This window comes from Macaca mulatta, chromosome 12 (genome assembly GCF_049350105.2).
Source record: "Macaca mulatta isolate MMU2019108-1 chromosome 12, T2T-MMU8v2.0, whole genome shotgun sequence".
NCBI classification, from domain to species: domain Eukaryota; kingdom Metazoa; phylum Chordata; class Mammalia; order Primates; family Cercopithecidae; genus Macaca; species Macaca mulatta.
In genome coordinates, this window is record NC_133417.1 from 84,746,265 (window position 1) to 84,762,885 (window position 16,621).

Below are 16,621 nucleotides of genomic sequence, written 5' to 3' on the forward strand. Positions count from 1 at the left end.
AGTGTTTCTGGGGGGGTTATGGGCAGGCCCTGGGGGTCTCCAGGGACCTTGCAGGCAAAAGGGGTTGGGAAGTGAGGGGCCGGCTGTGCTCACCACGCAGGGCCTTCCTTGGCACCCAGCCTTGTGGAGCAGCCAGCATGTCACACATGCTCCTGCACCTCCACAGCAGCTGGCAGGTGGACCAGGCCATCCTCCCAGGGAAGGATGGCAAGGTTGTCGTTCGCTTTGGCCATGACCGGGAGCCCACATGCATGAAAATGGACAAGGTCTTGTACAGCATCGAGAAGGTTCAATATTTTGCAGTTATTTTTCTTGTGGATATTACCAAAGTACCTGACTTCAACAAAATGTATGAGTTATATGATCCATGCACTATCATGTTTTTCTCCAGGAACAAGCACATCATGGTTGTCTTGGGGACTGGCAACAACAAGATTAACTGGACCATGGAGGACAGGCGGGAGATGGTCGACATCATAGAGACCGTGGACCATAAGGCCCTCAATGGCGGCGGCCTGGTCTTGTCTCCAAAAACTACTTCACCAAGTACAGATACTGAGGTGCCCTCAGGCTGTGTGGATAAATGCTGTGGAGGCCTTTTCATGTGGAAACCTTTTAAACTATTTCAAGCCTTTGGAAAAGTATATGAAGCTCCAGTGCTGGAGGATTTCTGAGACACAATTTATTACATGACCTTAACTAGCTGAAATAAACACATGAAAAAAATAATAATACTGATCTTAATGGAATACAAGGAAGATTTTTAAAGTGTATATATAGTTGCATCACAGTTGGTAAAAATGCATATAAAAAAACTTGAGTAAACACATAATGATCATCATGGGTGATTATGATTTTCTTCATTCTTCATTTCCTTATTTCTAAACTACTTCACAATATGTCTCTATCGTTTTTGTCTAGTTAGATGGGAATACAAACTGGGGAAAGGCCTGTGTTTTCAAAATGGGAAAAGCTATGAGCAAACAAATCTATGAGCTGGGAGAAGCAACAGAGAGAGGGAGAGGACAAAGGCTTAAAAGAAAGGAACAATGAATGTCACCAGGATCCTGCAGAAAAGAGACATCAAGAGAACAGGTCGAGAGACTTGTCTAGGAGGGACATCTTTCCTTTGATACCTGTGAGGAGGAAGTACTGGAGAGGTGCAAATACAGATCGATTTATGTGCAGGTAATGGGAGCAGAACATTCACTGAACTCAGAGATGTTCACTTTTACTACCTAAGTCAAGCATGAGGCAAGCTCATCAGCTGAGACTGAAATAGAACTTGAGAAGAGTGATAAAGATTATGAAAACTGAATGGGAGCAGGAGTTAATTAAAAATAGGGAAAAGAACTATACTAGCATTTCTGTTTACCTAAACATGTCAGGATCATGAAATTATTTTGTCTCAGGAACCAAATACAGTTACTATCTTCTTTACCAGAGAACAATTATTTTAACATATCTGTGCCATACCTTGATTGATTGCTTGATTCATTGATTTAGATTCTTTGATTCATTCAACACTAGTCTAGTGCTTAAACAGGTCACTAATGCCCTCCACATTTGCAAATTCAGTGGTCAATTCACAGTCCTCATGCTATTTGACATTTGTTATGTGTTACAGTACACACTTACGAATCCTTCATTCTTGAAAATTATAATATATTTGTTTCTAGGACACCACTCTACTGTACTATTAACCCTTCTTAGATGCCTTTGCTGGTACCTTTTCATCTATCTGATTATACATGTTTAAATGCTCCAAGGCTCAGTCTCCATGACTCTTACATCCATTTATTCACAAGATGATCTCATTCAGGCTCTTATCTTTAAATACGTTTGTACCCTGACGACTTACATGTAACACACACATACTCACACACACATACACCTGCAGATTCAATCTGTCACCTAAACTTCAGACTCAGTCAGAACTGCCTACTCTACTTGAAAGTTCATCAATTTCTAAGAAGCAGTCCCCACCCCAAGTACTCCTCATCCCCAAATCACCCATTTAACTAAACGGAAACTTCATTCATCAAGCCGTTCAGGCTAAAAACCGTGGAATCATCAATGGGTCTCCATTTCTTTTTGCCCACTTCAAATAGAGCTGCAAATTCTATTTACTCTGTTTTCAAAATATACCAGGATCTAACCACTTCTCTCCACTTTCATTCTAATTGAAGCCACAGTCATTTCTCCTCTGGAATGCCTTGGTCCCCCGCCTCCAAGGGACCCTCTCCCTCATCGGTTATGCCCCCACAGTCTGTTCTCCCCACTGTAATGGGAGTGATTCTTTAAAAACAAATATAAGTTAGATCATGTCACTCTTCTGCTCACAAGTCTCTAATGACTTCATATTTCACTTATAGTAAAAACCAAAGTCCTTATAAAGACCTTAAGGCCCTACCTGATCAGGCTTCCTGGGAGGAGGGCAGAGAGCAGGAGGATCTTCTGCCTAGGTTTCCAAATGGGAGACAATTTATAGAAACACTATACCTAGTGGGGGCTTCCTCAAATAGAAGTTCAATGTTTGTCCTAGGTACAGTTACCTAACGTTTTCTTATCTAACTAGTAAGACTAAGAAAGTGACTGAATAAAATAAATATCTAAATAAAAGCTCACATTTTTAAACATGAAATTTCAGAAATATTAGTGATTCCTTTCAGAATATAATGTATTTTACTCTAATTGCCATTCTGTCATCTCATTTAACTTTTCAAAAGATATGCACCAACAGGCCAGTGTGGTTTATGGAAGATTTTTTTCCCTTTTTCTTCTTCATTAGTAACAAAATCCCAGAAGTATGATTTCCAGATTCTCTTCAAGAAACAAACATCTGCTGTGTCCCGAATGTTGCTTTCCAATCTTTTACACATTGTGTAAAAGCTTCATTGTGAATAACACTGGGCATTTTCGATGTTCTGTTGAAAATGGAAGAAGGACAAATATCTGTCCTTATATATTCACAAACAGAAAGCTCTCGATTTCAGAAAGGCAAGCAAGCTGCCTACCTTTTCGTTGTCTCCTAAATTGTATCACTGTTCTTTTGCATAGTGTTTATTATTATAATCAATGAAAGCAAGTAACAGAAAGTAGCACAAAGTGACATAAGAACATTGATCTACAATTTGGCAAAATAGAGAATTGTTTCTTGAATTTAATGATCTATTATTTGCCAATTTCCCATTTGACCCTGTAGACACACCAAGTATATATTAAAAGGCAATTTTCTTATCTATTTATATAATCTCTCGACTTTCACTTTCACATATTAAAGCAGAGTAAGTCCATGAAGTTTTGTTAAACTACATGCAAATAATAAAAGTGAGCCAGTATCAGAACAATTAATTTCACTCCAAATGTAATCACATGAAATAATTGGTCTGAGTCACCCACCTTTAAGTTAAAGATCAAGAGAATGTAAACCAAAGGCAGAAAAGTCAGAGGTCAGCGACAAAACACTGGGGAAGAAAAGAAAGCCAAAGCTTAACTGTGTGTGAGTAGGCATTACTGTCTGTGTGTGTAACCCTCTGTGTGTGTGTGTGTCAATCTGAATGGGTCTATGTGGTTATGTTCACATGACTGGCTGTGTGTGTGTCTGCATGTCAGCTTCAGCATGTGCGAGTGTCTGTGTGTTGGCCTGCAGGAGACAGTGTGAGTTTATGTGTGTCAATCTGAGAAAGAGAAAGTGCATGCGCATATGTACTTTTCCCCTTAGAAAAGTGGGTAGAACACTGTTGGCTACACAAATTTTTATGTTGTGTAGGTGTGTCAGCCTGAGCAAGAGTGTGTGTGTTCATGTATGTATCAGCTTGAACAAGCAACCATGTATGGGGAGAAGGGAGAAGACTGTGTGTGGCAGACTGAATGTGTGTGTGAATGGGTGTGTAGTATGTTGTATGTGTGTAATATGTGGTGTGTGTCAGCCCAAGTGAGTGTGTGCATGTGTGGGTGTGCGTATGTTAGCATATATCTGGGAGGAAGAACTAGAGAGACTTTTTATTTCCCTGGATCCTATGTGGTAGGAGAGATTTCTTAGAAAATCATACAAGTGCCGTTTTATTAAAATTTGCCTTTCTGACATGACGACAGGTCCCTCCAAGTATGTTAATTAACCTCAGTAGAAACTAGGTGTGAAAAATACCCTAAAATGATTTAGCAGCAGGGCACGGAGAATTCAGTCAATTTAAACATTGCCACTTTATAAGTCACCAAAATGCTATTTTTCTTTCAGTTTAAAATAATCTGATATAATAAACTAATTTTTCCTTCACTAAATGGCTCTTTAAATCAGTGCTACAACTGATGTCTCTCAAATATCATTTTATTTTAAATTAAGGTTTAACAGATAATTTCTGAACAATCATGATTAATCTCTTGCTAGAGTGTTAATATTACACATAAACATAAAATATAACATTGCTAGAAACAGTTCAGCTTTCAAAACTAAGTACCATGAAGCACTGACATGGTATGCTGGACTAGAACTTCATTTTTGATTCCCACAACACACTTCTGGTCACTCTACTCAGCCTCACTATCCAGAGCTGACTAGGAGGAAACACATCACACAAGTGACTCACTGTCTGTTTACTCAATGGAAAGAATAGAAAGGTTCTCATCCTCAGTACTGACCCTAATGCTCATCAGATTTTATAAACCACAAGATAAACCTGGAAAAACATCAAAGTAGTCCAGGGGAGCTGCTCTTCCCCAGAATGCCAGTTCCAATGGCCTCTTCACTGGGTAGAAAGTATCTAAGGTAGGTTTTCTTTTTGGAATTCAGCTATTATTCTGGTGTTTTTGCCAATACCTCATAGATAGATACGCATAAATATGTGCATGTTTATAAATACACACACACAAAATTTACTCCACAAAATAGAACTTAATGTCACCTTGTTTTATTTTTCGAAATCAAATAAAGTATGACTCCAAGTATCCATTTGCTAACAGTGTTATTCGGTATTTCATACCCTTTCCTGCTCTGGCCCTGTGAGAGCACCAGGAAATTCAGCAAACTTGAGAAGGGACTTATGGCTTTCAATGTGTTGTGGTCACCATTGAGATGCTGGTGTTCAAACCCCAAGGACAGGTGGGGGGCTCTACTTCCAAGGCAGTGCAGACCTTGGAATCTTTAAGTGCCTGGAACACAGTGGCCTCCCTCATGACATCACCTCCCCCTCCACCACATCATCCACCTGTCACCCACAGGCCTTAGCACTTCCTGGGATGCCCCACAGGACTCAGAGTGGACCTGCCACTGTGCTTCATAACCCGTAACTCTGGGTGAGACCTCTCCGCCCCTTCCAAGCCTTGAAACTTCATTCCTTCTTGGCCAACCTAATTCAATGCTCTCCCAGAGGACAAATAGAGACACTCTTTGCTTTTCCCCTTGAAAAGGTGGGTAGAACACCGTGAGGTGCTCAGGCCCTCAGAAACTTGAGGATGGCCTTATGGCTTTCAGTCTGTCGTAGTCATTGTTGAGATGATGGTGTCCAAACCTCAAGGACACGTCAAAGGTCTTTAGGCCTCTCCTTTCTGGGAAGATGGGGAAAAGGTACATTTTAGTCAACAGTAGCCATGTTGTCAAATTCTATTATTACACTATTTTTGTCTTGCTTTACAGATTTCCTGGATACACTGTAGTATATGATTATATTATACATTTTTCAAATTAACAGTTAGACATATTGCACCAGGTACTTCCCCTAACAAAGTATCTGGAGATAGATGGAAATTATAGCACATTTTTTAAAGATGTTACTAGCACACTGTCGAAAATAAGTTTATCTTATGCTTCCAGACTTTTCAAACACCCTTAGAAAGTACATGTATGTACATGTATATGTGAATATGTGTGTGTATGTGTGTGTATATATACATACATTTTTATATTGCTCATATTTTTTTCATTGATATGTTTTCTTAAGTGGTAAGACCTTTTTAAAATAAAAGTTTGGTAATTTTCTATAATAGCTACTTAAAAACCTCTTTTCCAGTTTACTATGTGCCTTTGGTTTTGTTAATGTGGAATAACATGCAGAAGATTTCATTACTCAATTTTTAAGTATATTTGCATAAAGTTACATAGGTATTTGCATACTTTGTAATCTTCTCTGACTCTGACTATAGCCCTTTTCTCATTTCTAAATTTGTTGATTTGTATTTTCTCCTTCTCCTTCTCTTTTTAAAATTCAGTTTACCAAACGTTTATTTCATTGTTTGATTTTAAACCAGGCTTAATCAGTTCTATCATTTTTCCATCTTCTAACATTAAATTCTGTGTTTTATCTTTACTCTTAACATACTCTTATCTGCCTAAGTTCTGTTTATTGGTATTACTTTGTTTCAGGATTTTTTTTTTCCTCCCAATTGTCTAGAATTTAATGTTTCACTCATTTTTAAATTATATTTTTAAATAATAAAATCTCTTAGAGTGATGAATTTTTCTATAAATATGCATTTGTCTGCCAAGCATAATTTTGACATGAAACTTACTTCTTTGATTATTTTCTTAAAAGGCTAGTATTGTATTTTTTGTTTCCTTACTTACTATAAGGAATGTCCTTATAGTAATGAATTTACAGGGTTTTACAAGAGAAGATAAATAGTGGATGTTTGCTTTTTCTTGTAAATATTCTAGGTCAGAAAAACGAGTTTTGTAAATGGCAGTTCTAGCTAAGACATTAAAACCTTAATGATACTATTAGCTATTGATAAGTCTACACTTACTATGCCACATTTATTTTTTATATTCCTATTCTAGAAATAATGGCATAATTTCCTATTTGTGCACTTCAGAGCAACTTATCAAAACTAATAAAATTTGAATGGAACTTTTGACAAAAGTTTTCAATGAATACTTTTTTCTTTTTCCGACTCGAAGTACCTATTAAAGAAAAACTGCTAATCTTTACAGGTAGTCCTCGAATCTTCCTGCAGTTGACCAGTGGATAAAAACTCCCAAGTGTCAGGGCACAGGGCATTCTCTCTCACATTGCCCTGTCCTCCTCTTTTTCCAACTATCTATATCACTTCTTAAGTAGTCATCATAAATGGAGTCATTTGGGGCAATTAAAAAGATCCTTGTGAGTGAATTTCTTTAAAGCCATTTAATATCAGAAATGCTCATATTACCCATTAAAAATACCCTCTCAGACATTTGTATTCCCTCCAACAAAGGATGCAGTGGGGAGTTCAGGAGGTTGAGAACAAGGTAGGAGCTGCAGAGAAAATTAATAAAGCCTCCAAATGACAGTTTGGTTCTTTTGCATTTTATACCACACCCCTTGGTTTAAAAGCCATGAATAAAACTAAAAACAATACTCTTGAGTAATGACTTTTACTTTTGTTGAGGACACTTCACAGTTTCCCAGGAGATTCTTCAGGCCTATGACAGAGATCTAAAGAAGAAGCAATTTTAAGATGTCATTCCTTATCTAGCCATTTTACCAAGACATGCTTTACCCAAGATAGACTAAATGACAACCTGTTTCCCACCTTTGTACATGTCAGATAAACTAGCATTCTCAGTTCTGCCTTGACTATAGATTGCAGAATATGATTAATGATATATCCGAGCAGAAGCCCCCAAGGAAAACATCATCTCTTAATTCTGACTATCCTAATGAAATCGTATACTTCATAATTCATTAATCTGACTGCAGTGACAAAAATAGGATGCAAGAAAAAAAAAGTACTTCTATAGTGTCCAAAGAGACAAAGCTGAGATAATTCATTAGCAATAGCATATGCTTAAATCTCGCTATGTTCTGCTGCATAGTGCAAGGTTTTCTGTAAAAAAGTAACAGCAAGAAACACATTATGTTCCTCTTTTTGAAGAAAATGATCACCTTCAAAGAAGCCAACAGAATTCTTATTTAAAATATTCTTGTTTCTCCAAGAAAAAAATGTCCTACACAATAGGTTCCTAAAATATAAATTTTATTAAGGCAGTAAGTTAAATAAGAGTCCACTGAGCACAGGCTTTTGTCCTTCTTTTTCTTAGCCTTCCCTTAGAGGAAGATTGCCTGTCATGCTCTTAACCATACATTTTCTAAGTGCGAGGTCATTTCACTATTTAGTTTCTTAAATTAGTGGAGCTTAATGTATCACTTCACCTAAAACTAGCTGTTATAAAAGGCAATATACTAACGTGTAAAACACATTGCTTTTTCTAAAGCACTTAGCATTCAAAAATAAATACTATCATTTAATGATGGTAATAATGATGAAAATTATAATATTCTATCTGATTCAACATATTCTTAATTATCAGCAGCAACAGCAGCAACATAGACCTTGGTGGTCAACAGAGTCTGATGGAATCCTGCACTCACAGAAAGTGCCACTCCTAAATTGTGGAGGACATTTGCACTGTGAATGTCATCTCCACATCATGAACCTAAAGACCCTTCCCCTAGACTTTTGAATTTTAATTTGTAACTGAGGCTGGCATGTGATTACCACTTGGGTACAGAGGTAGCAAACCTACACATCTCCCCCTTAAGGAAAAGTCCAAAGAGCCCAGATCATTAAGCCTTAAAAAGTGAAGTCATTGGAATACCTTTTTCCATTCTAAAGAATTATTCTTTGCACACAAAAATAAACACATAATAATAGGAACTCTATGCTTATGGGAGTAAGCCATCCATTACATATAAGGCATACCAGTCCTGGACTTTTTATAGAAATTTTTGGTAAAAACAGCTATAAAGATGTCAAAGTTCTATTAGTTATTATATTACTTTGAACGTTGTGATGGATACAAAGCAGGTTTAAGGTTTTGTTTGGAAATTTTCATCTAAAGATGGGTTCTCTTCTTTTGGGAGGGGAGAAAAACAGCAAGTGTTCAAGAGCTCAAAATTCATGCTGAATCAAAGATAACTTTGCACTGGTCATAAAGTTCTAGCCAAAGAAATATCCCAATTCACTAACCTTGGTTCCATGAGTGAGATTAAGTAGTTGAGGTGATAAAGTGAGACCTACTCTTCTGCCTGGTCTTATCCCTGCATATCAAATTCTTCAGTTACCATAAAATACCACATAGAACTGCTATGCCATATTACAAAGCTGCAGCACAAGTTTCACAAACAGGTGAATTTTAATTCTAGATTAAAAAGATGAAAATGCTTGCTATGTCTCAACATAGCAAGTTTAATTTTATACCTACTTTTCTTTTCCAGGCTATCCAAGGTCACAAAGCTAAGCTCATTTATAAATCCTCCTTTGCCTTTTGTCAAAATTTGGTTCACTATCAAGTAACATTTTCCTTAATGCAAATTTTTATTTGTTCCCATTGTTTCAGTACAGAGGCATTCTTAGATAACTTTTCTTATATTTTACTGTTCATCCTTCTCTACCTCCATGACCCGACATCCAACTCTAAGATCTTCCTCTGTCAGTCATTGAAATAGCATGTCATTCTTCTTCTCAAAAATGATGGTTTCCAAATATTTGAAAACACAATGGTTTGCAGTTATTTTTAAGTCTTGCTTCAGCTAGAAGTTTTTTGGTTGCAAGTAACTGAAACTCAAACTTAAAAGGCTTGAGAAATTAAAGGTATTTACTAGTTCGTGTAATGACAAATTCCAGTGACAGGGTTTAGCTTCATCCAGCTGAACAGTGTTACCAAGACTATCTTCATACCTTAGTATGAAGATCTTAGATGTTGTATTCACCCTAAGGCTTTTAAAAAATCTTTCTTTTTGTTTTTTCTTTTTCTTTTTTTTTTTTTTTGAGACGGAGTCTCGCTGTGTCTCCCAGGCTGGAGTGCAGTGGCGCAATCTCCGCTCACTGCAAGCTCCGCCTCCCGGGTTCACGCCATTCTCCTGCCTCAGCCTCCTGAGTAGCTGGGACTACAGGTGCCCGCCACCACGCCCGGCTAATTTTTTGTACTTTTAGTACAGACGGGGTTTCACCGTGTTAGCCAGGATAGTCTCGATCTCCTGACCTCGTGATCCGCCTGTCTCAGCCTCCCAAAGTGTTGGGATTACAGGCGTGAGCCACTAGGCCCGGCCTTTAAAAATCTTTAGATGGTCTCCCCTACCTCCTAAGGGTACAAGTTCAACTACTTCCAGCAGGAAAGTCAGAGCCTGTTTTTATAGCAGCTCTATTAAAATGCTAGTATCTAGTCCAGTTGTGCGTGTCTGGTCCATGTGACCATCACTAAAAAGATATCACTGTGGCGGCTGGGCGCGGTGGCTCACGCCTGTAATCCCAGCACTTTGGGAGGCCAAGACAGGCGGATCACGAGGTCAGGAGATCGAGCAATCCTGGCTAACACGATGAAACCCCATCTCTACTAAAAATACAAAAAAATTAGCGGGGCGTAGTGGCGGATGCCTGTAGTCCCAGCTACTCGGGAGGCTGAGGCAGCAGAATGGCGTGAACCCGGGAGGCGGAGCTTGCACTGAGCCGAGATGGAGGCTCTGCACTCCAGCCTGGGCGACAGAGTGAGACTCCATCTCAAAAAATAAAAATAAAAATAAAAATAAATCACTGTGGCTAAAGGGATGGGGTACACTGATGCTCAAACCAATGAGAGCCCTTTTGGAGCTGGAAGAGAAGTCTGTTACCCAAATTGCTCAGAAAATTTGGAGCACTGTACTTTGGAAGGAGAAAGGGTGCTTGAGAGTCAGACAACAAATGTTAACTACAAAAGTAAATCCTTGACATTTATCAGATTGTGACTCTTCTGTACTTTTTATGTTTTAGAATATCCTACACAGAAGAGCATAGCATTCACTATACAGTTGGTGCAATATGAATAATGACATTAGTAAAACATAAAAATACAGAGAATAAGTGCTTCCTAATGCAATACATTTCAAAATGACGAGAAGAAAATAAAATTTGCGAATAATATTTAAATAAACTTGGCACTTTAAATACTCATTGTGAACATAGGTCTGTGTTTGTTTTGTTTAATTTTGTTTTTTCATTTCCAAAGCACCATATATTTTGAACACATATGGAAGGGCATATGGTTCCCTAATATCTTAAGTGTGACTTCATCATTTTATTGGAGAATTTTTTAAAAGTTAAAAATGCAAATTTTAAACAGGGTGGCCATATATGCTAGCTTGCCGAGGAGATGCCTGGTTAATGCTTTGCTCTTATGTGGGTAGTCTGATTTTAAAACAAACAAACATTTTGGCAACATGTATATCATATTCTTAAAGAAATTTGAGACAAAGGAAGTACCTAATCAAATAAAAGTGAAGTTAAATAGGCATACTCTTTGTGTAAGCAAAGAGATAGTTCAATTTATCATGTAGTAAGAAACACAGCACTGCTTCTAATGTACGAAAGAAAATTCATTTGAAGCCACAGCTGTTGTGCTTTAGGGATTTGGATTAAAACTCATTATTATCTTTCTGTTAATACTCTTCCCTGGACCAATCAGTGGTCATATGGTGTTTACAGACCCTGAACACTGAACTGACTTGAATGGCCTTTGTATTACAATACAATCAGATTATGTCTAATCTAAATGCTGTGTGTCCTTTATAGGACAGACGAATCCTAATCCCCCATTTACAAAAGCAAAGCCAGTCCAGTTCCCAATGGCTATCTAGTCACCATTTCCTGTTTTGTTTTTTAATTTTCAATTGACAGATATCAAAATAAATTTTAAATTCACTCAATCTAAAGTTAGTGTAAAAATAAATACGTGGTGGTTTTGAGTTGTGGTCAAAGCACTTCTTTTTTGATAGTTTAAAGTGTGTTACTACAAAAACACAATTCTTCTCCTTCTAAAGAATAAAGATTAACAAAATAACCACCCCCACTATTCTAACAGTTTAAAGGCAAGCTTTAAAAGCATCTCATTTCCTCTTTCCCAAATTACTTGAGAGGTTATCTTGAAGCTCAGATTAGTTAGCGGTGCCTAGGCTTTATCGGTTAAGGAATAATGATGTTTGAAAGCAGAAGTCCCCACAAGATGACCCACCAAGCCATTTGGAAATGGAACTTTCTACCCCTTGCAATTTCATTACAGTGTTGTCAAGTCTTGCTTCACTTTGAGTCTCTGAAATAAGATGCCATTTTCAAGGAAGTGAGGGAGTAAAATATCATTGATGACAACGACTCCTGCCTTCCGTAACTCACGGCTTCCACCATCTGCGAACCCCAACTTTCTTCCCATTTACCACCTCAGGATTGCCCCCCCATCTCTGTCCTCCCATGATTCTAGGATTCGTTGTCAGTATTCTGATGACATCCCCTCGCTCAGCTCAGCAGCTTTATTGACACTACATTTGGGGTATCCTTTTTAACACCTCTTTTATCCTCCTTTTTACATCGCCTCTGTGAGCCACCTGGCCAGCAAATGAGAGTCTGCAATTAGAAGAGAATAGGTAAATAAGCTACCAAAGTAAAGGCCGGGCGCGGTGGCTCAAGCCTGTAATCCCAGCACTTTGGGAGGCCGAGACAGGCGGATCACGAGGTCAGGAGATCGAGACCATCCTGGCTAACACGGTGAAACCCCGTCTCTACTAAAAAATACAAAAAATTAGCCGGGCGTGGTGCTGGGCACCTGTAGTCCCAACTACTCGGAAGGCAGAGCTTGCAGTGAGCTGAGATCTGGCCACTGCACTCCAGCCTGGGCAACAGAGGGAGACTCCGTCTCAAAAAATAAAAAAATAAAAAAATAAAAAAAAAATAAGCTACCAAAGTATGAAAAACAGCTGTCGAAAATTCAGCTCCCACCCTCACATACAACAGAGTTTAGGGTTTGGAATTGTCAAACAAGAATGGAGTTTGATGTTTAAATAGATAAGGAAGAAATTTTTCAAAAGGTATCAGGAAGGCAAGGAGTATTTTAACAAAGACTGATAGTGCTCTGTTTCTTGATACAACTCTATAAACCCACAAATAAAACAACGACAAAACATGCAAGAGCTCTGATGCACTCATGGGTTTTCTTCAAGGATAGAGGTAGAAGGCTGGCTTGTTAACAATGAAAAGACATCATTCTAACTCTCACTTGATGACTGATTTCATTCCTTTTGGAATACTCAGACACCGCTTACCCCAGCCCCATCCATCTCTATGAAGCAAAGAGCACTATTGATAGCCCTGCAGAGAAGCGAAAATATTCCCAATAGGCACCTTTCAACTATGCAGCACTCTCCCTTAAAGCAGGAGGTCAGCAGCAAGATATTTCTCCACAATACACACAATAGATCTAAAGGGACCTAAAATGAACAGGTAGGTTTTGTTTTATTCTTTCTTTTTTTATTTGCTTTGTAAATTATTCAGAAAAAAAATTATTTAACTTGCCTGGATTTCTCTCACTGCCTGGCACCTACCCACAAAACATATACTAAAAATAAATACCAACTGCTTTTGCGTCTATAAATAATGCAGTAAGAAAGGTAAAATTGAAGCTAAAAATTTATCAGGCATACATCAAAGACAAATCTAGTTGACTCTGGTTTCTGTATCAATTCAAAACTTTAAAGCTTTTGTCCATTCCACACTTAAGTTCCCAGCATGGTCTAAATACTACAGTGGAATAAAGACAAACTGGAAATTCACACTACACTGAGTGTCTTAAAACCTAACAACGAGACACAAAATTATCTAAGAATGTAAGGTGATACAGTATACTATAAGACACTGATAGAGTCTTCAAGCTGTCTTCAATTAACTGACATTCTATCAAGTGCCAGATACTGTATTAAGCACTAGAAATACATTAGTCAGAAATACGTAAATATGATAGGCATGCAGGGGAGAAGGAGTAGCTAGAGCAAAGACTAGTTGGTGTGGAAAAACCAATGTCCAAGGAGCTGCAAGAAGCTGGGTATTTTGGAGACAGTGTGATAGGGAGGGTTGGGGAAGAAGGTGTAAATAGACTTGGGGAGAGTTCAGATCACACTGGGCCTTCTATGCTTCCCCAGGAAATCAGAATTCTGTCCTGTGGGCAATAAGTCACGAAAGGCTTTTAAGCAAGGATCTCTCTTCTATTAATTCAAATATCTGATAGCTGATTTCATAACAACACAAATACCATTTTAATGAAATGATTATGTATTTCTAGCAGTGGGAAATCTGAGTTTTATATTTACATAAATATATTTATTTGAAAAATATAATTCTCAAATGCAAAATGTAAATAATAATTTAATGTTAAATAATCTTTAAAAAATAAACCTCACACATCTCTTACAACCAGAACTGCCCCACATTTCCTAGCTTCCTATTATTAACTGCTCCCTATTAAATGCTGCCTTCACTGGGGCCAATGTTGATGTAAACATTGCCTTTCTTATAGCATGCTGTTAAAACATAACATACATGCATACAAGCAAACATCATAGAGCCTGTGAATTGTCACAGAGTGAATGTGTCCCATGTAGCCAGCATTAAGATCAACATGATTACCAAAACCCCAGACTCCATCTCATGCCCCCTTATAATCATTTTCTGCCTCAAGAGTAACCACTACCCTGACTTTTGATGCCATGGGTTATATTTGCCTGTTTTTAAGCTTCCTATAAATGCAGTTATGTAGAATTTATTCTTTTGTGAGTTTTGTCTGTGCTGTTGGGTATAACTGTAAACTATTTGTTTTAATTTATGTAAAGTGTTGTATTTTTACGAATATATCATTTTATGAATATTTTATAAATATATCATTTATTTATCTAGTCTACTATCAATTGATATTTGAGTATTTTTCAGTTGAGGGTGTCATAAATGATGCTGCTATGAATATTCTTGTGTTTGGTGGAACATAGGTACATATGCCTATGGAATTGCTGGGTCTACCTTATTTATTTTTTATAATGTCAATACTTTTAAACAGAGGGCAAGTGTGAGATAACGATATGTGGGAAACTATATAGTAGGATAAGAGGTAAAAATACATCCTACAACTGACAGCTAAACAAAATCCAAATGCTAATCATTAAATTGTCCATTAATTCCTTCACCATGAGCCCACCATATTACACACAACATTTAGCGATAATGGCCTGTATTTGAAAACTCCTTATTAAAAGTAAAACATGCCCTCATTTCTGCTTTGTAGCTTAAGTAAAATTTTGTTTTTAAATATAAATCCTTTATTCACTTTTTGTTTCAGATGATTTGGTTTAACACTAAGCAAACCATCATAATGTGAGTGGCTACATTATTGCAAAAAAGAACACCAAGACAATCTAAAAGCGAAGATTTGGATAAGAAAAGGCTTCTGGTTTTCTTTTTTTTTTTTTTTTTGAGACGGAGTCTCACGCTGTTGCCCAGGCTGGAGTGCAGTGGCGCGATCTCGGCTCACTGCAAGCTCCGCCTCCCGGGTTCCCGCCATTCTCCTGCCTCAGCCTCCTGAGTAGCTGGGACTACAGGCGCCCGCCACCGCGCCCGGCTAATTTTTTGTATTTTTAGTAGAGACGGGGTTTCACTGTGGTCTCGATCTCCTGACCTTGTGATCCGCCCGCCTCGGCCTCCCAAAGTGCTGGGATTACAGGCTTGAGCCACCGCGCCCGGCCAAGGCTTCTGGTTTTCATGAAGTTTGAGAGTATGAAAATTACAAATCACCTCAAGAACCCTAAAATCTTTTCTTTGAACAGGCCTATGTAACCAAATCACTGGCAACTGTATTTCTGAAAATATTTCACAAAACTGGCATGATTTGAAATATATGGGTTTTATGGACTGCCTGGGCTCTGTGCCTAGAAATATTTCCAGAGATCATCTCACGTTTTTATTCCTAGGATCAACAATGTCAGCAGATGTTAAGGTTTGTTAGCCAAGTACAGTGATTTAAAAAGAAAGAAAGAGAATGAGAAAGAAAAAAGAAAAGAAAAAAAAAAAGAAAAGAAAGGAAGTCAGGTTCATTTTAACAATCTTCCAAACCAGTAACTCAAAGGATGGGATGGATCCAAAAAAAAGTTTTAAGAGAGCACCACTATTTAAACAAGAGCAGCACCAAACATTTAAATTAAGGAATACAATCAGCTCCAAATCATACATACCATTCTAGTCTTTCCAAATCATCCCAAAATACAGTAAAAGACCAAATGTCAAAATACTTCACTGAGAAAACAATTTTATGTTCTAATAATATTTCTCTTCATAGCTGAAGAGACTGTTAGCTGAAAAACAATATTCTCCTAGGTCTTTAGTGATTAAAATATCTTCCTATAAATATATCCAAGAATAATGTTAATTCACTTACCAGAGTGAAAATTAAACAACTGTACATACACATACAAAAATAATAATAATAATCTAGACATTGACCTTACACCTTTAACAAAAATTAACTCAAAATTGATCATAGAAGTAAATGTAAATCACAAAACTATAAAACTTCTAGAAGATAACATGGGGGGAAATCTGGGTAACCTTGGGTGTGGATATAACTTTTTAGATGCAACACCAAAGCACAATCCATGAAAGAAAAATAATGATAGAAGAAACTTTACTGAAATTAAAAACTTTGGCTCTGAGAAGATATTTTTAAGAGAATGAAAAGACAAACCAGAGATTAGAAGAAAATACCAGCAAAACATATATCTGATAAAATACTTGTATCCAAAATATACAAAAATTCTTAAACACTCAACAAAAGAGCCCAATTGAAAAAGAGCAAAATGATCTG

The 16,621-nt window shown here is 37.5% G+C and overlaps 1 protein-coding gene and 1 pseudogene across 2 annotated transcripts in view; one reads left to right on the top strand and one right to left on the bottom strand.

Annotated features, from left to right (window-relative positions):
• The window catches only part of ZNF385B (zinc finger protein 385B), a 416,540-nt gene that overhangs the window by 368,450 nt on the left and 31,469 nt on the right, over window positions 1–16,621 (bottom strand). The gene's annotated exons all lie outside the window — the stretch shown is intronic.
• Window positions 138–559, top strand: LOC106992643 (thioredoxin-like protein 4A pseudogene; annotated as a pseudogene).